Below are 23357 nucleotides of genomic sequence, written 5' to 3'. Positions count from 1 at the left end.
TTTTCTACGATCTACCGATTTATGCTTAAAAACACATGGCCGAACCGTAGGAACAATAAAAAAAAAGTCCCGGAACTATCATGGCTACTCACTTGAAGACATTGCTACACAATGTGCACAAAGGGAAAAGGATTGGGACACTCCTCTTTCACAATAGGATCTGTTGCAATTAGAATCAAACAGGCTAGGTCCCCTCCCCTGTCATACTTTGCATCGAGGTGGATCCCATCCATGATAGACTACTTTTATGTATCCTCAAACGTTATAACTATTTGCGGATTTATGACTATTGGGGACCCTGGAGTGGGTGACCACATGCTCCTTGAAATGGATTACTTGACTAAAACACTAACCTTTTGAAATAAATCCCTCTTTAGCGTTTGTTGAAATAGACCGGCCAAGCATCTCTCTTAAATGGAATAGCAAATGGTATACAGTGTTTATATCGAATATCTTATAAAGAAAGAACATATATCGAATATTTTATATCAACATTTTTTTTTTTTACAGAATGCTTTTAGGGGTGGACTAAAGGGTTAAATATTGTTGGGAAACAGTTGCGGTGGGTTTTTAGGGGTCGGAAATGGGGGTTTGGGCATTCTCTATAAAAATGTTTGTATAAGAGTTTCGATATTGTCAAGTTCCTTTCTGTCATCTCCAGATCCACTGAGCTCTCCCTCCTCATCTGAGTCCGAGGATTCGGTGTCCAGCACCTTTTTCAACGATCTCCTTCTGGAGTTGTAGTCTCTTTTTTTATGAGGAGTGACCCACCCCGGTAAACCAATGTTTCTGTTACCTGTTCCTAGAGACTTACGGTCGCCCTTGATTTCTGTTATTTTGAAATGATCTGCTTCAGACTGAACTAATTTGATCCCAAGGGACCTCAACATTTTGTTCATTCTTAACGCTTGCTACCTTGAACACCTACACTCTGAAAACCTCTCTCTGCTTTGCTGCTTGGAATTTCAAAAATCGGAACTCTGCCTCCCTCGGTCTTAACCACCTGGAGTATTCCAATCTAATCATTGCCACTTCAAACTCCGATATCTGCTCTTACTACCTCATACACAGGTCCTTGAGAATGCGTATTTTGCCCCCGAATACCACTGCTTCGTGTATACCAACCCGAACCTTACTCTGACCTGGATACTTCCTTGAATCTATGATTGTTGCCACTCTATACTCTAACGGCCTGAATTTTCTTTACCAAACCCCAACCACACCAAGACCATATTCCGAACACGAGACAAACTCCACAGGGAGGCTTCTGCCCCTGGGAGCTCCCCAAAATATTGGCTATTTAAGTACCTCGCCACCACGAATCTCTGAGAAATTCCCCACAATGAGGATTAATGACCTTGTAACAGACCACAGACCTCTACCCTCGCACTCCTTGCAGGCACAGACTTTAGGGTCCCCTTCGACTTCTCTCTCTCCTTCTTTCCTCACATCACATACCTTGCCAAGAAGGCCCACTTCCAGCTGCACCTCCTCAGAGGTATTCTACCTTTTCCCACCTTCCTGCAGAATCTCACGGTCTGCAGAGCTGTGGTTCTCTCCAGGCTGGACTACTGCAACAGCCCCTTTCTCAATCTGCCTTTCTCTACTCTCCGCCCCCTTCAACTAATCCAGAACAGGATTGCAAGACTTATCCCTGGCCTCAAGCACAGTGAACGCATCTCTTCAGCCCTGAAATCTCTGCACTGGCTCCGGTAGCTGCAAAGATCAAGTTCAAGATCCTCTGCATCATCCACAACACTTTCTGGGGCCGGGGATCGCACTACATCCAACTCACTATGCCCAAATACCTTGCGTCTAAAGCCCTTTCCTCAGCTACTTTGAACTCTGAGGGTCAGACGTTTTTCCAAGCTGATAGTGGGGGTAGATCTCCCTCTGGAACAGCCTCGGTGCCCCTCTCAAACTTGAGCCAGACCACCTGAAGTTTCGGAAGCTGCTCAAGGCATTCCTTTTCTCCTCTGCCTTCTCTCTCCCTCTTCCTTGCTAACCTTCCTGTCTACCCTGACTGGTTGCTGTGTACCGTCAGTGTCTCACAGGGTACCAGGCCCCTCCATGACCAGTCTTCCTGCACTGCCTCCGGATGTACTGCATACTTGGGGGCTGAAACGGTAACTCCAACTGCCCTTACCCAGAGCCGTGCTGCCCTTACATGCACTTACCCAGAGCCGTGCTGCCCTTACATGCACTTACCCAGAGCCGTGCTGCCCTGACTGCACTTTTGTTGTCACACTTACACAATCCGAATGATAGAAGGCCTAGTAGGATTGTTGTCCTGTCTTCCCTCTGACCACCGCTCTTCCTTCTCTTGTGGCACCTAGAAATACTTCTGTACAGGCGTGTTATAAATACCTAATCCTATCATATCATTCTCTGGCCTTTGTTTAATCCAGCAAACAAAGGCCTTTTTGTCCATCATAAACCCCGGATGTTTCATTCAGGCATGTTGGTGTCACTGTGTAGCAATTATCATACTGTGCAAGGTTGTGAGGCTTTTTAAGATTATTTATGTTGGAGGTCTGAGCCTTTTTAAACATCAGCAGAATATGAAGCATTTTGATGCATCATGGCTCGAAGGCGGCTGTTGTCCCCTGAGCCTCTCTCAGCATATTGCTGCTGCTTGTAAATGGTGTTTAAATGCAAAGGCTTTCTGTTCTCCCAGGTGGGAGATGTGGTGGCTGTCCCTGCTGTTCCCCCTTCTCCCGTCAGTGCCCGGGGCCATTGCCTGGTTTGCCCGCTCCTAGAATTGGCCCTGACCACACCTGTTTTAAGTCTACTGTACATGAATCCCCCTGCTTGTTGCTTTCAGTTTAGGCCTCCAGGTCCACCCTGTGGGCAGTGGCTTCTGTCAGGGGTAAATGGCAGGGAGCTCTTTTGCTGCATAGCTTTTAACAGGCCTCACCTATGCATACTGGGGACGCTTATCCGCTCCACTACTGTTCCATTTCAAACATCCTTCAGTACCTCGGCTGTGTTCCCCTTGCTGTGACTGCATTTAAGCTCCTTTCTCCTCATTGGCATCCTAGATCCATCCAGGCCCACTCCTTTAAGGAGACAGTTTGCGGGACTGCTGTAGTGTTCACTACCTGAAATGGACAGATGTATAGAAATGATACACATGAAGCACCTTTTCTTTGAGGGTCTCTGCTTGACTGTGGCCTTGCAGTCACATCCGTTGCTGTGTGGCTATTATCATGATTCCATGGCATGGGCGGACCAGGAGGCCACCAGCATCACAGGCAGTCTGGGACTCCAGACCAGGCCCTTTCCATGCCCCACCATGAACTACTTTATGCTCAGTCACAAAGAGAATCCATGTACACACATCCCAGCATGGCTGCATCGCCAGGTACTGGACTGTTGTTCTCTCTCAAGCATTTTGCTCTGAATCAGTACAAAGGCAGTGTGCACTGTGGATGGTAAAGAGCCTAACTGGTCATCAGCTGGTGTATCCGTGCAATTTTTACTGTGCGCCACATCGCCATTATTACCCAGAAAGACGCACTGAGCTTGGACATGCTGTCTCGGTTATTGAGCGTGTTGTCTACAGTGTGAGCACTTAAGTTTGCAGAAAGCACTTAATGCAGGTGAGCATGTGCTTTGGGGATGAGGCTCACTAGTGGCCAGCCCTTTGTTTACAGACATGTTTAAAAGCCCTTTAGTTATGGTAAGGGGTGCTTTTGATTATTTAGTCTCTGTTGAGGCAGTCCTTGGCCAGAGAAGGGGAGGTGGGAGGTGGAGGGGGGTGATTACATGCAGTGAGTTTCCCCTAAACCATCAATGGACCAGCCCTGGCGTCCTTGATGCTGCTGGCCCACCAATCAAACGCACAACCTGTTAATGACCAGGCGGCCCTTGTTCTGTGGCTAGTCATTATGTAGCCCGCCAACTGTTTTGGACTGAAACTCCTGTGATCCTTCCTCACTATGCTGCCCGCGGCTTGTGGGACATCAAGTACAAAACATCTTGACAGTTTGATGAATCACAGGTAGTCGCCCCTTCTCCCCAAGGGGGAGAACCCCCCACCCTCTGTGAGGGTAGGGAGGAGAGCCCACTCTGCAAAACCCTCCGTGGGGGGTCAAGGCAAGTAGGACCTCACTGTGAGAGACTCCCTTTTGTGGACAAGGACTCCCGTTCCAGACCAACACATCTACTTGCACGCGTGGGACTACCTGGTAAGCTGCAGAATGTGACATCCTTATCTTTGGCTGAAGGCAATGCAAGACTAAACCCAATTGCACAAGAAAGGGAGAGGTATCTTTAATACAAGACGCATATTTAACTGTAATGAAGAGGAAGCGTGGAGAAGAGCCTGAGGCGTAGTGGAAGACCCCTGACCTCATTACGCCAGCTTAAGGCGGAGTGTAGGCTAGTTGTGGAGCCCGCGACTTGAAGAGAGATGGAGACCATGAGTACGAGACACCGGAGAGAGATGGAGACCATGAGTACGAGACACCGGAGAACGGGCGTATGCAGATGCAAGACGCATCTTGGGTTCACTGAGAGAGGAACAAGTAACACAGTGGTGGCGTGACCACAAGCTAAAGGTGATGGGTAGGACGCCCCAGGACCAACTCTGATACTTGCCATTCGCAAAGTGTGTGTCGCTTCTAAGCCAGAGGGCCAGTAAGAAGCAGGAGTCCGCCGCCGCCCCGAGACCTTGAAACAGAGAAGCAGAAAGAGAGAAAGAATCGTTGCCCAATCACCGGCCCCTATCAAGAGAGGTACCTGGAGGACCTGGCGAACCGGGAGGCCCGCTGTATATCGTTATCAAAGAAAACACAAGGGTATTTATTAAACTGTATAAATGGGTGAGAAAAACGCCTAATCTAAACCTTAATCTAAGATATGGGAGCAAGCTACGACCATCAAATAATAATGCAGTTCTAGTGGTGTTTTGTCAAATAAAAAGGATCTATACTAAAAAAAGCGATTGCCAGTCCGTACCGCTACGTTACAAAGATATTGTGAGATAATGTTCACAAGAAAAGAAAAGTGTTCACAAAAGGATAAGTCAGGATGGTATGGCGAGGTCTCCCTTCGCCACGTTTTTAGCACAGGACAAGAGGGGAGTCTTGAGCACAGCACACAACTGGGCTTTTCCAGAAGGAGGCTACTGTTCTTAGTGATATCAGGATCTTCGGTGGTCAACTCTCTTTACACAAAGTCTCTTGCCCCGAGAGCCTTATGTATCGAAATAACAAAAACAAAAGGTTCCTCTTCGTAATCTTTTATGATGGGTGATAACTCTTCACCCCATGATCCCCGTCAGCCGGGCTCTGATCCTTCTTGACTGTGAGCCTCCTTCTGACGGGCTAACTATGGCTTCTTTACTCTTAGTAATTTCACCTGTAGTATTCAGGGGTAAACAATCTTTCACTGTGGGCTTCCCTCAACCGGGTTCACCCTTGCCAACACTATCTTCACAGGTGCTTTACTGTTCACCCCAATTCACAGGCATCCCTCAGTTGGATTCTCGTTTGCCTTAGCTTTTAGTCAAGTCCGGATTTTAGACCCCAGTGAGGCTTTCCTTTAAAGCTCCCAGTCGGGCTTTCCTTTTGGTTGTGGATGAAAGACTTTCGACTGTATAAGGGCTTTTTACTCGACCCTTGTATGACCACTTTGACCTCTCACGACTGGCTTTCCTAAGACCCTGTGGTATCTGTAGTTTTAACAAAAGGGGACCAAGCAGAATCTTTCGAATAAGCACCTATGCGGCGCCGGACCACTCTGCAGCTGGTCTTTCCCTGTTTCACAGAAGTTCAGTGACACAGGTTCTTTGTTCAAAAGTTCTTTCATCTATTATCAGGTTGCCATTTGCAACTTTTGCTCAACACAGCTCTGTCCACTATCTGGCCTTGCTCCGACTCACCGGCTTGGTTGAACTCCTGGGCGTTTCTTGTCTCAGGTGTCAAGGACTGTACCACAGTAGCCAGCTCCTCTCTCTGCCTTGGCTACCAATGTAGGAGGGTCTCATGCACTGTTGGCATCTTTCACAACACGCGCCAGCTGTAGTTCCAAATCTTGCGATTCCTTTCACAGAGGTTTCGTGAGCTTGGGTCGAAAGGGTCAAGGGCACTTTCCTCCTTGTCATCCTCTCCGGGCTCGCCGCCTTTCTCCTCCTCTTGAACTGCTGTCCTGGAACAGCCACCTCCTTGCGCGTTTTTCCTCGGTCATACTGTGCTCTCGTGCTCCACCTTTTATTCCTGTGGGGAAGGGAAAGCACTGTCAGGTGTGTGTGGTTATTATCAATTGCCTGACTCTGCCTGACCATTGTGTTGGGACAGGTTAGGTAAACGGCTCTGGTGTTAGTCCGTTGCTTTTCGTGGTATAAAAAAGTGTTTGTGTTGGAAAAAGCGGGGGGGGGCAGGGAGAAGGATTTATGAAGATCCTACGGGGTAAAATGGGGGAAGAGTTGATCTGAGGAAGGGGGTACCGCGCCTCACTGTCTGTGTTCCACTTCCACTCCCCGAGGATCCCTCATCCAGGTGATCCTTCTGCACTGGTCCACCCCCAGGAACTGGATCCAATAACAATGGCTGTGTCCTGGCCACCTGGATATCAGATCGCCGGCGACTGGTTAGTGAGACACCTTCAGGTTTCGCACACCACTCTCAATTTAACCGAAGGATAGTGGCCTAGTGTAGTGAAAAAGGAGAACCCGCACCCCCCTGGGACCAGCCCTTAGTGGAAGAAAATCACTCCTAATCACCTTCCGACACAAGTAAGTTTATGGAAAAGCACGATGAACTGGAAGAAAGCCAATCACACAGAATATATGATGCTTGCATTTATTTTCTACAGTGTCTAATGAGAACTAAACAGCATTTTACAATAATATGGGAATGAAAGTGCAAGCAGTATAATGCCAATTGTCAGTCAAAGATGAATATGCAATTATTTTGCCTTACGCTCCTTGATAATGTAGATGAAAGTACGATCAGATCACACCCGGGCCCCTCGCCGCTACAGGTGCCTGGCACTCCTCGAGAGAGGAGGGGAGGAGTGGCCAAGGCCCCCACAGTCCTACACCAGAGCGGGGATGTGATGCTAGGAGTCTTGGCCCAGATAGTGCACGGCTGGTCGTCCAGGCGCTGTTCCTCTTCGTACGTGCGTTTTCACCAACAGCCCAGGATGAGTACCTCCCTCACTGGCACAGGTATAGTTATCTTATTAGGGGCTGCACATCAATCATTATGACGCACCAGCTCTTCGAGAAGCTTCTAGGATCACCCTTCCGGGCAGTACACATGTTTTCGCCTGGAAAGTTACAAGACTGGAAACAGCCAGTCTGGGCTCCCAGGCTTCATGCACGTTGTTTTGGGAAGGCCTGACATTCCTGTGTTATCAATGCACCTGACTCGCAGAGCAAAGCTGTGCAAAGCTGTGCCTGGCTCCCAAGGACTGTGTAGAGCCTCTTGCAAAAGCTAGATGTTTGTCTTCAAGAAGGGCCTTCGCCGTTAACCCCTTACAAGCATGCGGGCTCACCCAGTTCGAGAGGCCTGGCTGATTTCAGCATTTTCCTCCACGCTTCCAATAAGCTCTAATACCCACAAGATAGCTCAGTAGGTTAGTGCAAGTGCAGGTTACTGCAAGCGCCTAGAAGCTTATCACGACACCTAGTGTTCCAGTCCTCTGGATTTAGTTTACCTAAATCCAGCAGACTGGAACACCTCAGGACCTTTTCCAGATTTTACCCTTTGGAATCTGTGGAGCACCTGCCACCTTTCAGCAACATATGGATAACGTTTTGAAACCATTCTCTGCTTTCTTTGGGGCCTACCTCTACAATATCGTCGTACATAGCAACAGCTGGCCAGAACATTTACACCACCTATACGCCATTACCCATGCTCTGAGGGAAGCGGGTCTCCGAGCAAATCCTTGCAAGTGTCACTTAGCCAAGTCTGCAGTGAAATATCAAGGATCCTTTGTTGGGAGTGGCTTAATCCAACTTCAAACAGAGAAGGTGAAAGTGGTACGACAAACCCCCACCCTGAAAACGGAGTAACCAAAGAAATTGCAGTCCCAGAAGTTGGTTTGAACTGTATCACCCAAATTAATCGAACACAATTGTTCGAATGAACAATTGACCTAATTTCAAGGGTCCGAATTGACCTTTTCACTATATATATATATATATATATATATATATATATATATATTTTTTTTTTTCCGGTCAATTGTCATTCGAGCAATTTCGACTCGAACAATTCGATACAACCGGTTTGGACTAAACAAGATCAAGCGACCTGAAGACCATTTTAAGTCAAGAGTGTGTCCTTAAAATGCCTGACTTTAATAAAGAATTGAATCTCCAAACGGATGTATTCAAAATGGTCTTAGTGGCAGTACACTCTCAAGAGTATGATTGTGTGGAACACCCAGTCTTGTATATCAACCGAGAACTCTTTCCCCAGGAACAGTCATATGCTACGGTGGAATTAGAAGCACGAGCAATCAAATGGATTGTTGTCCACCTGAGGTATTACCTCAGAGGAAGGAGATTTAGATTGCTTGGGTGAGTATAAGAAAAGAAATTAATCCCAGAGTAATGAGCTGGTTCTTGGATCTACAACCATTCTGTCTCACCGCAGAAAATTGGAAGGGAAAAGAATAGGGGAACGTGGATTTTTCTCTCTGTAAAGATGGGGAAGCCACCACTGTAAGTGGACGGTTATGTGACGAATCGCAGGTATCGCCCCTTCTCCCCAAGGGTGAGTCCTCCCCTGTGAGGCTAGGGAGATGTAATTACACAAAACTGTTGCTAGCGGTCGAGGCAAGTGGGACCTCACCGGAAGAGACTCCCCATTTTGGGACAAGGACTCCCTTTCCCGTAAGGAACTCCCTAGACAAACAAATGTAGTTGCATACGTGGGACTACCTGGTAAGCTGAAGTATGTGTCATCCTTATCTTTGGCTGAAGACAATGCAAGACTAAACCCAATTGCACAAGAAAAGGGAGATGTCTCTTTAATACGAGACACATTTAACTGTGAGGAAGATTGAGGAGAGCCTGATGTGCAGGGGAAGACCCCTGACATAATTACGCCGGCTGGAGGTGCAGTGCAGGCTGGGGGAGGAGGAGGGAGGAAGAGGGAGGAGGGAAGATGGAGGGAGAGAAAATCTAGAGAGGTAGAGAGGTAGAGAGGGAGAGGGAGAGGGAGATATGAGGTGGAACCTCATTCCAGTATGCCGGACAAGTTATCAAATAAGTAACCAAGAAGTGAAAAGCCTAGAAGGAGGGACTGAATGAACATATCTGTTCTTGAATCAATAAAAGAAGAGCGACTGTAAGGCTAAGACGGAATGATGATGAGGGTTTGGAAACCCCTGTTGGAGTACTCCTGGATGGGAAGCCTGGGAGGGAACTATCTGAGTATCACGACACGTTACAGTGGAATACATTCTAAAAAGGGAGCCACAGAAAGTATGAGAGAAAAGTGTTTGTGGGGAGATACAAGAATTGATTGCAGAGACTATTGGTCTCACTGAGAGGTGATCTACATCAAGAGACTAATGAATGAACTGTAGGAGAGGCCAGGCGAAGACCAACCATTCCCTTGGTCTATCTGAGTTGGGTAAAATGAGTGGCAGGGTCAGGATGTAGGGTAGTTTGGACAGAGGTCAGATTTTCTTTTGGTTTGCACGACCACGACGAGCACCTTTTTTAGTTTCTGTAGATGGGTAGAGTACTCCCTTTAGTGATGGGAAAAGGTATGCCTTCTACTTATACTGTGTTTGATGCAGTCCTGGGATTCCCCAGTTCAGCGCGCTGTAGGGAAGCATTGCTTGTTAGGCACATCTACAATAAGAAAATACTGTTTCAAAGTGCCCACAGGGCAGGGAGGGAGGAAGGGTGGGAAAAAAACATTAAAAACACAATATTTAAGATCCGGTGGGGGGGTAGAAGGGACGTACCTACAATGCCTTGTGATATTCAGAATGTTAGGCAGAAACCTGTGCAGTTCCCTCTGGGACCACTGCAAAAAGTTTAAGACTACAGGTGTTTACAGTAAACCCAATTGGTAGCAGTCTGTACCACCCAGATTTACCTGGTAGCTGTGGCTGAGCAGTCCGACTTCTCCCAAGAAGAGTTAGGCAGTATATAGAGTATACACAATAGGGCTAGAAATACAGTAGTACAAGCAAACGCTGACCAGAGCTTGGGTATAAAGGTATATAATTATTTATTTAAAAACACAATTGTAAAAATACACTGGCACTAATATGTCAAGCAAGTTCAAACACAGTCACTAGAAATATATACACCTCCCTAATTAATTATTTGACAAATCTAGGTTAATACACCACTTATTTAGCAAAACAGAGGTGAGCATAGATGGCACTCCAATAATTATTTAAAAAGGGAGAGAAAAGGCAGAAATAGGAAAAACACACAATACCAACACTTTTAAAGACCCACAGCAAGTCAAGAAAGGCAGGGTCTACTGTAGAGCAAACAGTTCATAGGCCAGGCCCACTCTTGGAGAGAGCAAGGTGGAATGTGCCCAAGATCACACAGTGGAAATGCACTAAGTCTTTGCAGGAAAGTCAAAAAAAGGTTGGATCAAGTCAGAAAGGTAATGTTAACAGGTCCGAGGTCACCCCAGGATAGAGAGTCAAGGATTTACAGGACACCTTGGGCGGTCTGTTGCAAGGGAGACCAGGCGGGACACAGGACCTGAAATGGTGAGAAAGCTCCAGCGGGGCCAGTTGTTCCTGGCAGCGGGTGCAAGTCGGTGCTTCGTCCAGGGGAAGAGAAGATCTCGACGTGGAGAAAAGCTGGAGGTCGTTGCACTGCCAGGGAAGAAACCAGCCGCAGGGTTTCCCGGTTAAAAGGTACTACCCTTTTATTCGCGGTATTGGTGAAGCATGGCTATCCGGCTGCCGGGGTGCTTGGCACAGGCGATTCGACCATGAGACGATCCAGGAAGGCGAAAAAGGTGAACTGGTTGGTCCCACCAGCTCAAAGAGAAGAAGACTCTCCTGGAAGAAGATCTTCTCTGTCGTCGGGAAAGTGGTGAGTTTCGTACAGCAGGGCTCCACCGGTGGTGTCGTCGTTGTAAATGGTTCAGCTTCTCCCCTCTTCGTATTCTTTAGGTCCTGTGGTGACTTCTGAAGTTCCAGTCCCCAAAGCCTTGCTTTTATGCAGCAAAACCCCCATTCATCAGCCTAGCTGTCAATCAAACATGCTAAGTGGTGAGCCGGGCGGCTTACCACTGGGCCAATCACACAAGAGTGTGACCTGAGTTGCCAAGACAACTCGGTCCAGGGTGCCTATTCCCCCCCTCCCACACATCCTGTAGACCCAGAAAGAGTGGAACAAAGGGCTCGACTTGGGTTGGAGTTACAGAGGCGAACACAAACGCCATTTTAAAACCGAGTCCTGGCAAAAAGACCCAACCGGGGAATAACTATTAAATAAATAACCCGGCGGGATCTTTAACATTGCACCAAAAAAGTGGTGCGTTTAAAATGAATGGGAAAATCCCATAGGAAATATTCTGGTGCAATATTTCGCGTGGTAACCACTGCCACCAGCCAGAAACTCGACAAGGGGGGACGCGACAGTGCCCCCTTGGAAAACAGACCCAGGGGCAATCGAATTATCCCTACCAGTACTTCCACAATATGATGTTTTGTACTGGTTCTGTTCACAATTTAAGACTAGTAAAGTCAATGGTGACTTTACATGCCCTGGGAGACAGTAGTCAGTCCTAGGGTATGGAGTCTGTTTGGGGGTCACTATGACTGAGGGTGCTGTGTAACACACTTACCAAAAACACATGAAGCCCTATGGAGTAAAAGACCCCATAGCCCATAAAACACATTACAAAGTCAAAGGACATTCTCAAATCATGCCTAAGAGTGGGAGAAAAGAGTCTCACTCTTAGCAGGAGAAAAAAATAAACCCCAAAAATCCAGAAAAACTGCTGGGGGGGACTCACTAGGTTTGGGAAATTAGCCTTTGCAGAGAATTCTCCCTAACACAGAACTTGCAAGTGGAGCAAGGAAGAGGCAAGAGGGGGTAGGTGCTGGGGAGTCTGCGCTCATGGTTGAGCCACAGATAAGTGCTAGGAATGTTGAGTGCTACACAGACTGGGGCTGTGGAACGTGTAAGTGTGAACCTCCAGAGTGGAGGCTGTGCAGATGCAAGTGCTGTGGATCGACAGGAGCTGGGGAGAATTGGTGTGGGAGGTCAGGGCCCGAGGATGCATATGGGCCCAAGACACCAATCGCAGCAACTGTGGGATTAGCAGAGGAGAGAAGGGAAGTAGGAGGAAAAGAGGAAAGTCTTCAGGGGCTGAGGAATTTGAGAAGATCTTGTTCAAGGCGCAGGGGGAGAGGGTAACAATTCCAAGAGAGGGAGCCCGCAGAGGGAAGTGAACAACCACCTGCCCTCTGTTTAGCAAAACGCTTTACACACAAAAGAGTTGGTGGCAGAGGCAGGTAGTGGTCTAGAGGGAGAGTATGTAGTGCTATGTTGAGGACACAGTGCGGGCTCCAGTACTGTGAGACTAGAGGGAGAGTATGTATTGCTATGTTGAGGACACTGTGCGGGTTCTAGTACTGTGAGACTAGAGGGAGAGTATGTATTGCTAAGTTGAGGGCACTGTGCAGGTTCTAGTACTGTGAGACTAGAGGGAGAGTATGTATTGCTATGTTGAGGGCACTGTGCAGGTTCTAGTACTGTGAGACTAGAGGGAGAGTATGTATTGCTATGTTGAGGGCACTGTGCAGGTTCTAGTACTGTGAGACTAGAGGGAGAGTATGTATTGCTATGTTGAGGACACTGTGCAGGTTCTAGTACTGTGAGACTAGAGGGAGAGTATGTAGTGCTATGTTGAGGACACTGTGCAGGTTCTAGTACTGTGAGACTAGAGGGAGAGTATGTAGTGCTATGTTGAGGGCACTGTGCAGGTTCTAGTACTGTGAGACTAGAGGGAGAGTATGTATTGCTATGTTGAGGACACAGTGCGGGTCCCAGTACTGTGAGTATTTATTGCTATGTTGTGGACACAGTGCGGGTCCCAGTACTGTATTTATTGCTATGTTGTGGACACAGTGCGGGTCCCAGTACTGTGAGTATTTATTGCTATGTTGTGGACACAGTGCGGGTCCCAGTACTGTGAGTATTTATTGCTATGTTGAGGACACAGTGCGGGCTCCAGTACTGTGAGACTAGAGGGAGAGTATGTATTACTATGTTGAGGAAACCGTGCGGGTTCTAGTACTGTATTTATTGCTATGTTGTGGACACAGTGCGGGTCCCAGTACTGTATTTATTGCTATGTTGTGGACACAGTGCGGGTCCCAGTACTGTGAGTATTTATTGCTATGTTGAGGACACAGTGCGGGCTCCAGTACTGTGAGTATTTATTGCTATGTTGCGGACACAGTGCGGGCTCCAGTACTGTGGGTATTTATTGCTATGTTGAGGACACAGTGCGGGCTCCAGTACTGTGAGTATTTATTGCTATGTTGAGGACACAGTGCGGGCTCCAGTACTGTGGGTATTTATTGCTATGTTGCGGACACAGTGCGGGTCCCAGTACTGTGAGTATTTATTGCTATGTTGTGGACACAGTGCGGGTCCCAGTACTGTATTTATTGCTATGTTGTGGACACAGTGCGGGTCCCAGTACTGTGAGTATTTATTGCTATGTTGAGGACACAGTGCGGGCTCCAGTACTGTGAGTATTTATTGCTATGTTGAGGACACAGTGCGGGCTCCAGTACTGTGAGTATTTATTGCTATGTTGAGGACACAGTGCGGGCTCCAGTACTGTGAGTATTTATTGCTATGTTGAGGACACAGTGCGGGCTCCAGTACTGTGGGTATTTATTGCTATGTTGAGGACACAGTGCGGGTCCCAGTACTGTATTTATTGCTATGTTGTGGACACAGTGCGGGTCCCAGTACTGTGAGTATTTATTGCTATGTTGAGGACACAGTGCGGGCTCCAGTACTGTGGGTATTTATTGCTATGTTGAGGACACAGTGCGGGCTCCAGGACTGTGAGTATTTATTGCTATGTTGAGGACACAGTGCGGGCTCCAGTACTGTGGGTATTTATTGCTATGTTGAGGACACAGTGCGGGTCCCAGTACTGTATTTATTGCTATGTTGTGGACACAGTGCGGGTCCCAGTACTGTGAGTATTTATTGCTATGTTGATGACACAGTGCGGGCTCCAGTACTGTGGGTATTTATTGCTATGTTGAGGACACAGTGCGGGCTCCAGTACTGTGAGTATTTATTGCTATGTTGAGGACACAGTGCGGGCTCCAGTACTGTGGGTATTTATTGCTATGTTGCGGACACCTTGCGGGCTGCGGCTGCATCTGGGAATACATGTCCGAGATACCCAGGGGGTGCTTGCATTACAATGGAGTAAAAAAAAATGCAGTGGCGGTGCAGATTGCCATGGGGCAAAGGCATCCCTTTAAGAAAGAGATGCCCGTGGGCCGGCGCCACCATTATGGGGAAAGCGTGAGGCCGCTGGGAGCAGAGGCCTTGTTTCCTAAATCCTGAAGCTCCCGCGGATTCGCGGGAGTTTCAGTATTTAGGTAAAAAGGCCTCTGCTTCCAGGGGCCTCAGCCTTAATGGTGGCAGAGGCTGAGCAGGGCAGGGGGAGAGAATGGGGAGATGGGCTTGGCTCAGTATGGGGGTGACTGGGGAACAGAGGTTGAGCAGGACAGGAGGGGAGAATGGGGGGGATGGACTTGGCTCAGTATGGGGGTGACTGGGGAACAGAGGTTGAGCAGGGCAGGGGGAGAGAATGGGGAGATGGGCTTGGCCCAGTAGAGGGGGGCTGGGGAACAGAGGTTGAGCAGGGCTTGAGGTTGTAGAGGGCAGGAGGAGAGAATGGGGAAATGGGCTTGGCTCAGTAGAGGGGGCTGGGGAACAGGTTGAGCAGGGCGTGAGATTGCAGAGGGCGGGAGGAGAGAATGGGAGATGGACTTGGCTCAGTATGGGGGGGAGGGGAGCAGAGGCTGAGCAGGGCAGGGGGAGAGAATGGGGAAATGGGCTTGGCTCAGTATGGGGGGGGCAGGGGAGCAGAGGCTGAGCAGGGCAGGGGGAGAGAATGGGGAAATGGGCTTGGCTCAGTATGGGGGGCAGGGGAGCAGAGGCTGAGCAGGGCAGGGGGAGAGAATGGGGAGATGGGCTTGGCTCAGTATGGGGGGGGCAGGGGAACAGAGGTTTAGCAGGACAGGAGGAGAGAATGGGGAGATGGACTTGGCACATTATGGGGGGCTGGGGAACAGAGGTTGAGCAGGGCGTGAGATTGCAGAGGGCAGGAGGAGAAAATGGGGAAATGGGCTTGGCTCAGTATGGGGGGGGCTGAATAACAGGTTGAGCAGGGCAGGGGGAGAGAATGGGGAGATGGGCTTGGCTCAGTATGGGGGGCAGGGGAGCAGAGGCTGAGCAGGGCAGGAGGAGAGAATGGGAGATGGGCTTGGCTCAGTATGGGGGGGGCAGGGGAACAGAGGTTTAGCAGGACAGGAGGAAAGAATGGGGAGATGGGCTTGGCTCATTATAGGGGGCTGGGGACTAGAGGTTGAGCAGGGCAGGAGGAGAGAATGGGGCGATGGACTTGGCTCAGTATGGGGGGGCTGGGGAACAGAGGTTGAGCAGGGCTTGTGGAGAGAATGGTGCGATGGACTTGGCTCAGTACAGGGGGACTGGGGAACAGAGGTTGAGCAGGGCAGGAGGGGAGAATGGGGAGATGGGCTTGGCTCATTATAGGGGGCTGGGGACTAGAGGTTGAGCAGGGCAAGAGGAGAGAATGGGGCGATGGACTTGGCTCAGTATGGGGGGACTGGGGAACAGAGGTTGAGCAGGGCAGGAGGGGAGAATGGGGGGTATGGACTTGGCTCAGTGTGGGGAAGGGGGGGATCCTGGGGGTATTCTATAGGACCAGGCACTCTCCTGGCCCGGGTAAAGAATAGCTGCACGGGGGCTGTTGTAAAGGCGACCCTTAGGTTGGCAGTCGAGCCTCTGTCCTCGGGTGTCTGGGACAGTGGATAGCATCTTGCCACCCGGAGCTTCCTGGTTGCCCGCCTCTCTGCCGAGCATTGGCTGTGTAAATACGGATCCACCTTTACTGTGGTTTTTCCGAGTGCTCTGCTGTTTACACAAGTCTGGCTTCCCTTTAAGTACACGGAACCGAGGTGCAGTCGGAGTCTGCGAGCGGCTGCATGCCGGCAACAGGTTTCGACTCTCCTCGACCTCCTTCAAGGCTCAGCTCTGACGAAGGCTACCAGGTGAGGCATGCAGTGGGGAAGGGCACAGCCAGGGAGGTGACGTCACAGGGCCGGCGTGGTCTCACTTTGGAGTTAGGGACATACTCGGGCACACCCGCCCCCCCGTTGGGGCGATGGATGGTAAACTGAGGGGGGTGGAGGAGGCCAGGTGATGCGCGGATGGCATGCAGCAGAGGTGAGGACAGGGACGGGTAGTGCAGGGAAGAGGAGAACAGATTGAGAGTCAGGGGGCATGGGCCTGGAGGGGTCCCAGTGTGTTCTCAGGTGGCAGAGCTCACCTTCAGGCACTGGTGGGAGGGTGCTGTACCTATCGCCATGCGTATACTTTGATAGCAGAATGCTAGGCGTGTAACTGGACCACACACACTAGCATATTTAAGCAGCAGCATACTGTGCGAATACTCTGGAGGCAGCCTGCTCTTATGTATACTCTGGTGGCAACATAGTGTACGCTGTTCACTATGGCTTACTGTGCATAAGCATCTGGTGGCAGAATTTTCAGGCTACCCTCAGCCACTTCTCCTTCTCTCATCTCGGACTGTCTGTCCGCCATCCAGGAGTGGTGTTCCGCCAATGACCTCTGCCTTAAAGCCAGTAAGACTGAGATGCTACTCATGAGTACACCTGCTCCCTCCTTTGCTGCAACTCTCTGGCCAGGCTCTCTTGGCCCTCTTCCTGCTCCCACCTGTGAGGCTAAAATCCTCGAGGTCATATTCGACTCCACACTCTCCTCTCCTTACATCTCTGATGCCTCTAAGAAATCACACTACCAGCTGCACCTCCTCAGAGGTATTCTTCCTTTCCTCTCCTTCCCCCAGAAGCTCGCTGTCTCCAGAGCTCTGGTTCTCTCTAGGTGGGACTACTGCAGCAGCCTCTTTCTAAATATGCCTGCCTCTACTCTCCACCCTCTGCAACTCTTCCAGAACAGGACTGCAAGACTTGTCCTTGGCCTCAAGCCCAGGGATTGTATCTCTCCAGGACTGAAATCGCTACACTGGCTCCCAGTGGCTGCGAGGATTAAGTTCTAACCCCTCTGCATTGTCCACAAGGCCTTCTGGGGCCTGGGGCCTCAATCCCTTCAACTCTCTTTTCCTAAATATCTTCCTTCTCGAGCTCTTCGCTCATCCGCCTCCAACGCCCTCAGGGTCACTCACTTCTCCAAGCAACGAGTTGGTGGTAGATCTTTCTTCAGCTGGGGCCTCCCTCTGGAACAGCCTCCCTGCCTCCCTGAAACTTGAGAATCATCTCCAGTTCCGGAAGCACCTCAAGACCTTCCTCTTTGCTTCTGCTTTCTGTCCCCTTCTGCCCCTGCTAATCCCCTGGCTGAATCTGAAACAGCACTAGTCACCTGACTACCCTCTGATCTTGGGCCCAGGTCCCCTCCCCAGCCAGTCGCACACCTGCACTGCCTCCTGGCAAGCCCCGCACTTGGGCACTGTTTTCTGTATCCCTACAGTCCCCCTACCAGCACTTAACACCTGATGTCTGCACTTACCCTTGCACTTGCCACCTGTTGGCCGTACTTTTACTTACTGTTTATTTATTATCTACTCCCATGTACTGCACTGTCCCCTCCCCTTTCGCCCCATACTTGCCCCTTCCCCGTTCCCATGCACTTGCACGATCTGAATGACACCTGGCCTAGTTGGATCGTTCTCTGTCCTCCCTCTGTTCCTCCTCCCTTGCCTCGTCGCGCCTTGAAACACTTGTGTATAGGCACGTTATAAATGCCATATCATAACCTAGTGTGCATACTCTGACAGCTGCTTACTGTGCATAGTCTTTTGGCGTGTCTTACTGTGCACAAGCATCTGGTGGCAGCATAGCGTGCATACTGTGACATGTGTTCACTATGGCTTACTGTGCATAAGCATCTGATGGCAGCATACTGGCAGCAAGATACTGTGTATATACTCTGTCTGCATCCTGTGAGACTGTGATGTTGGCACACTGTGCATACTCTGGTGGTTGAATACTGTGCATTAATTCTCTTGGACAGCATACTTTTCATGTGCACTCTGGCCACTACATCCTTTGTATGTGCATACTCCGGTGGCTACAAACTGTGGGCAGCCGCAAACTGATGTGAGCATAATTCACACACACTCTGGTGTCAGCAACCTGTTTAGGAATACTCTGGCAGCTGTGCGGTGTATGCATACTTTGGTGGCTTGATACTGAGTGTGTGTTCTCAGGTGCCAGCATACCGGGTATGAATTCTCGGTCACATGCGCGTTCCACCATACTGGGTATTTATACAGTGGTGGCTTGATACTGCGTGTATATACTATGGTGCCAGCATGCTGTGTGTAAACTCTGGTGCCACCATACTGCGTATGTATGCTTCGGTGGCTTGATACTGCGCATATACTCTGGTGTCAGCGCGCCGTGTGTATACTCTGGTGCCACCATACTGGGTATGTATACTCAGGTGGTTTGATACTGTGTGTTTATGCTCTTGTGGCTGCACTCTGTGTATATACTCTGGTGCCACCATACTGCGTATGTATACTCTGGTGGCTTGATAATGCGTGTATATACTCTGGTGCCAGCATGCTGTGTGTATACTCGGGTGCCACCATAGTGAGTGATATTGCGTGTATCCTCTGGTGTCAGCATAGTGAGTATGTGTACTCTGGTGGCTTGATGCTGTGTGTATATACTCTGGTGTCAGCATGCTGTGTGTATACTCGGGTGCCACCATAGTGAGTGATATTGCGCGTATCCTCTGGTGTCAGCATAGTGAGTATGTGTACTCTGGTGGCTTGATGCTGTGTGTATATACTCTGGTGTCAGCATTCTGTGTGTATACTCTGGTGCCACCATACTGAGTATGTATACTGTGGTGGCTTGATACTGTGCGTATACTCTGGTGTCGGCATAGTGAGTATGTGTACTCTGGTGGCTTGATGCTGTGTGTATATACTCTGGTGTCAGCATGCTGTGTGTATACTCTGATGCCACCACACTGATTATGTATATTGTGGTGGCTTGATATTGTGCGTATACTCTGGTGTCAGCATAGTGAGTATGTGTACTCTGGTGGCTTGATACTGTGTGTATATACTCTGGTGTTAGCATGCTGTGTGTATACTCTGGTGCCACCATACTGATTATGTATATTGTGGTGGCTTGATATTGTGCGTATACTCTGGTGTCAGCATAGTGAGTATGTATACTGTGGTGGCTTGATACTGTGTGTATATACTCTGGTGTCAGCATGCTGTGTGTATACTCTGGTGCCACCATACTGAGTATGTATACTGTGGTGGCTTGATACTGTGCGTATACTCTGGTGTCAGCATAGTGAGTATGTATACTCTGGTGGCTTGATACTGTGTGTATATACTCTGGTGTCAGCATGCTGTGTGTATACTCTGGTGCCACCATACTGAGTATGTATACTGTGGTGGCTTGATACTGTGCGTATACTCTGGTGTCAGCATAGTGAGTATGTATACTGTGGTGGCTTGATACTGTGTGTATACTCTGGTGTCAGCATAGTGAGTATGTATACTGTGGTGGCTTGATACTGTGCGTATACTCTGGTGTCAGCATAGTGAGTATGCTGCTGACGACTGCCCCACTAGCATTCTTAAGGAGTCCTTGGACTCCCTGGTTCCATGTATCACCAAACTGGTTAACCTTTCCTTTGATGAGGGTCTGGTGCCGGACATGCTAAAGTTGGCATGGATCACTCCTCTACTGAAAAAGGAAAACCTTGATCCAGCCAACAATGACAACTACAGGCCCATAACTAACGTGCCCTATGTGCTCAAGATACTTGACAAACTTGCCTACTTACAGCTACAGGCCCATGTTGAAAAACACAACATCTTGGGTACCCGTCAGTCGGGCTATAGAGCTCGTCACGGGACTGAGACAGCTATGTTGGATCTCAAATCTACACTTGCCAGCATAGCTGATAAAAACCAAGCTGCTTTGCTCATGCTATTGGACCTCTCCGCAGCCTTTGACCTGGTTGATCACAGCTTACTGGTGTCGAGGCTCGGAGAGGTCGCCAACTGCTCTGTGACTGCATCCAAATGGATTGCTTCCTTTCTTGGTCCCAGAATGGTAAGGGTTTGCGTTGGTGATAAACAATCTTCTCCAATCTCTCAGACTTGCGGAGTTACTCAGGGCTCCGGTCTGTCGCCGCTGCTCTTTGATCTTTACATTCGGCCCCTTCTTGACCTCTTGAACAAACTAAGAGTGCAATATACAAATTACGCCGATGATACTCAGGTTATTATACAGTTAAGTGGCTCATATGGCAGTGACACGGAAACCATCAACAAAATATACAAAGCCATACAAGATTGGATGGCCTGCAATTCTCTTGCCCTGAATGATAAAAAGACCGAACTCCTTATCGTGGCATCTAAAAACACTCGGGCGAAACTGGATTCTAACTACGACAGTTTCCACATAGCCAACAATACCATTATCGTTCAAAAGAAAGTTAAGACATTAGGAGTACTTCTTGATGAACTCTCCATGAAATCCCATGTTTCCAGCATTAAATCCAGCTGTGGGCTTGTAAACAAGAGAATGAGATATATTCGACCATTCATCTCAGAAGAGAACTGTGCTCTTTTGTCCACTGCCCTGGTTAATTCAAGATTGGACTATTGTAACAGTCTCTTGGCGGGCACCTCAGCTTTTCATATCCAATCTCTACAGGTGGCGCAGAATAATGCCGTGCGTAACATTTTCAATCAGTCTCGTCATGCACACATTTCCACCTTTAGGAAAAAACTCCACTGGCTTCCCGTCAAACACTGCATAACACATAAGATGCTTACCACGACCCACAAATGCCTCAGTCTAAGCAGCCCCATCTATCTGTCATCCTGGATTAGCACCAAACCTAATGTGAGGAACCTTCGCTCTTCCTCTGCGATCATTCTCAAACATCCTAAATTCAGGACAGCCAAATTTGGAGGTAATACCCTCTATGCTCAGGGCCCTCTTCTTTGGAACACACTTCCAGCTAGGATACGGCAGATCCAAAGCTATACTGTGTTCAAACGTGCTACAAAGATTCACTTCTTCAACTTGGAATAATCCTCCGACTCTTCCATCCTTCTGTTTTATGCCTGTTGTGTTTGTCCTTGTTTTGTTCTGTGTGCGCCATGAGGCCCACGGGCATGTTGGCGCGTTACAAAAATTAAAATAAATAAATGTGTACTCTGGTGGCTTGATACTGTGTATATATTCTGGTGCCAGCATGCGGTGTGTATACTCTGGTGCCATCATACTGAGTATGTCTACTGTGGTGGCTTGATACTGTGCGTATACTCTGGTGTCAGCATAGTGAGTATGTGTACTTTGGTGGCTTGATACTGTGTGTATATACTCTGGTGTCGGCATGCTGTCTTTATACTCTGGTGCCACCATACTGAGTATGTACTGTGGTGGCTTGATACTGTGTATATATACTCTGGTGCCAGCATGCAGTGTGTATACTCTGGTGCCAGCATACTACATTTACACTTGGAGAAGTCACTAGATAATTGGCAGAGCCAACCCTCGGGACGGGGTTGCCCAGTTAATTCATCTATGCTTTTTCACAGAATAGATAACATTTTCTTTGCTGTGACGTCATGAAGGTGGGGCCTCGTTCAGACGTGCAGGCTTCTCAAGACGGAATGAAAGTCTAGGAAGACGGGGTCCAGAAGGCAGCTGTGCATGCCTTCTCTTCACCCACCCACCTCTCCTCACCTCGCTTCACGAAGGCCCACCCCTCCCCTGTTCTCCTGCTTTCGGGCCCATGCACAACCATCTCCGTTTGCAATCTTCTATCTTCCTGAAATGGGGCCTTCGTTCGATCCTGTACACTCTGGACGCTGGGTCCAGTCTTGCACCACCACTCATCTGTGGGTCTACTCTTACGCTTCGTTCTATTGCTGTGTCCCATCGTGCACCTGTTCAGCCATGGACATCCTCTCATCCCCAGGTCTGGTCATGCACCTCCTCCCATCTTCTGGACGAGTCCTGCATCTCCTCTGACCCCCAGGTCTGGTCATGCACTCCACCCATCCTCATGTCTGGTCATGCACCTCCTCCCATCTTGTGGACCAGTCATGCATCTCCTCTGATCCTCATGTCTTGTCATGCACCTCCTCCCATCCTTATGTCTTGTCATGCACCTCCTCCCATCTTCTGGACCAGTCATGCATCTCCGCTGATCCCCAGATCTGGTCATGCACCTCCTCCCATCCTCATGTCTTGTCATGCACCCCCTCCCATCCTCCTGTCTTGTCATGCCCCCCTCCCATCCTCCTGTCTTGTCATGCACCTCCTCCCATCTTCTGGACCAGTCATGCATCTCCGATGACCCCCAGGTCTGGTCATGCACCTCCTCCCATCTTCTGGACCAGTCATGCATCTCCGCTGATCCCCAGATCTGGTCATGCACCTCCTCCCATCCTTATGTCTTGTCATGCACCTCCTCCCATCCTTATGTCTTGTTATGCACCTCCTTACATCCTCATGTCTTGTCATGCACCTCCTCCTATCTTCTGGACCAGTCATGCATCTCCAATGATCTCCAGGTCTGGTCATGCGTCATGCATTGGCGCTCATCCCCTGGTCTCGTCGTGCACCTCCTCCCATCCTCATGTCTCGTCATGCACCTCCTCCCATCTTCTGGACCAGTCATGCATCTCCGATGACCCCCAGGTCTTGTCATGCACTTCCTTCCTACTTCTGGACCAGTCCTGAATCTCCACTGAACCCCAGGTATGATCCTGCACCTCCTCCCATCCCCCTGTCGTGTCATGCACCTCCTCCCATCTTCTGAACCAGTCATGCATCACTGCTGACCCTCCTCTTCCACCCAGGTCTTGTTATGCACCTCCTCCCATCCTCATGTCTTGTGGTGCACCTCCTCCTCCCATCTTTTGGACCTGTCATGCATCTCTGCTGTTCCCCAGGTCTTGTCATACACCTCCTCCCATCTTCTGGACCAGTCATGCATCGCTGCTGATCCCCTCCCCCCAACCCCCAGGTCTTGTCATGCACCCCTCCCATCTTCTGGACCAGTGCAACCTCATTCAATCCCTTGG

General features: G+C 49.2%; 1 protein-coding gene across 4 annotated transcripts in view; it reads left to right on the top strand.

The window, feature by feature from the left end:
* ST3GAL3 (ST3 beta-galactoside alpha-2,3-sialyltransferase 3) overlaps nt 1-23357 on the top strand; it is a 1489309-nt gene that overhangs the window by 281788 nt on the left and 1184164 nt on the right. The window contains exon 1 of one of the 4 annotated variants that reach the window (XM_069642408.1): nt 16213-16287. The exons of the other annotated variants lie outside the window; for them this stretch is intronic. The gene's annotated coding sequence lies outside the window, so the exon portion shown is untranslated. Of the gene's footprint in view, nt 1-16212; nt 16288-23357 lie in introns of those variants that run through there. 4 annotated transcript variants of the gene reach the window in all.

This window comes from Ambystoma mexicanum, chromosome 1q (assembly GCF_040938575.1).
Source record: "Ambystoma mexicanum isolate Mex_15411 chromosome 1q, UKY_AmexF1_1, whole genome shotgun sequence".
Taxonomy (NCBI): Eukaryota; Metazoa; Chordata; class Amphibia; order Caudata; family Ambystomatidae; genus Ambystoma; species Ambystoma mexicanum.
The sequence above is the reverse complement of the archived record's forward strand: the minus strand, read 5'-3'. Positions and strand labels throughout refer to the sequence as shown.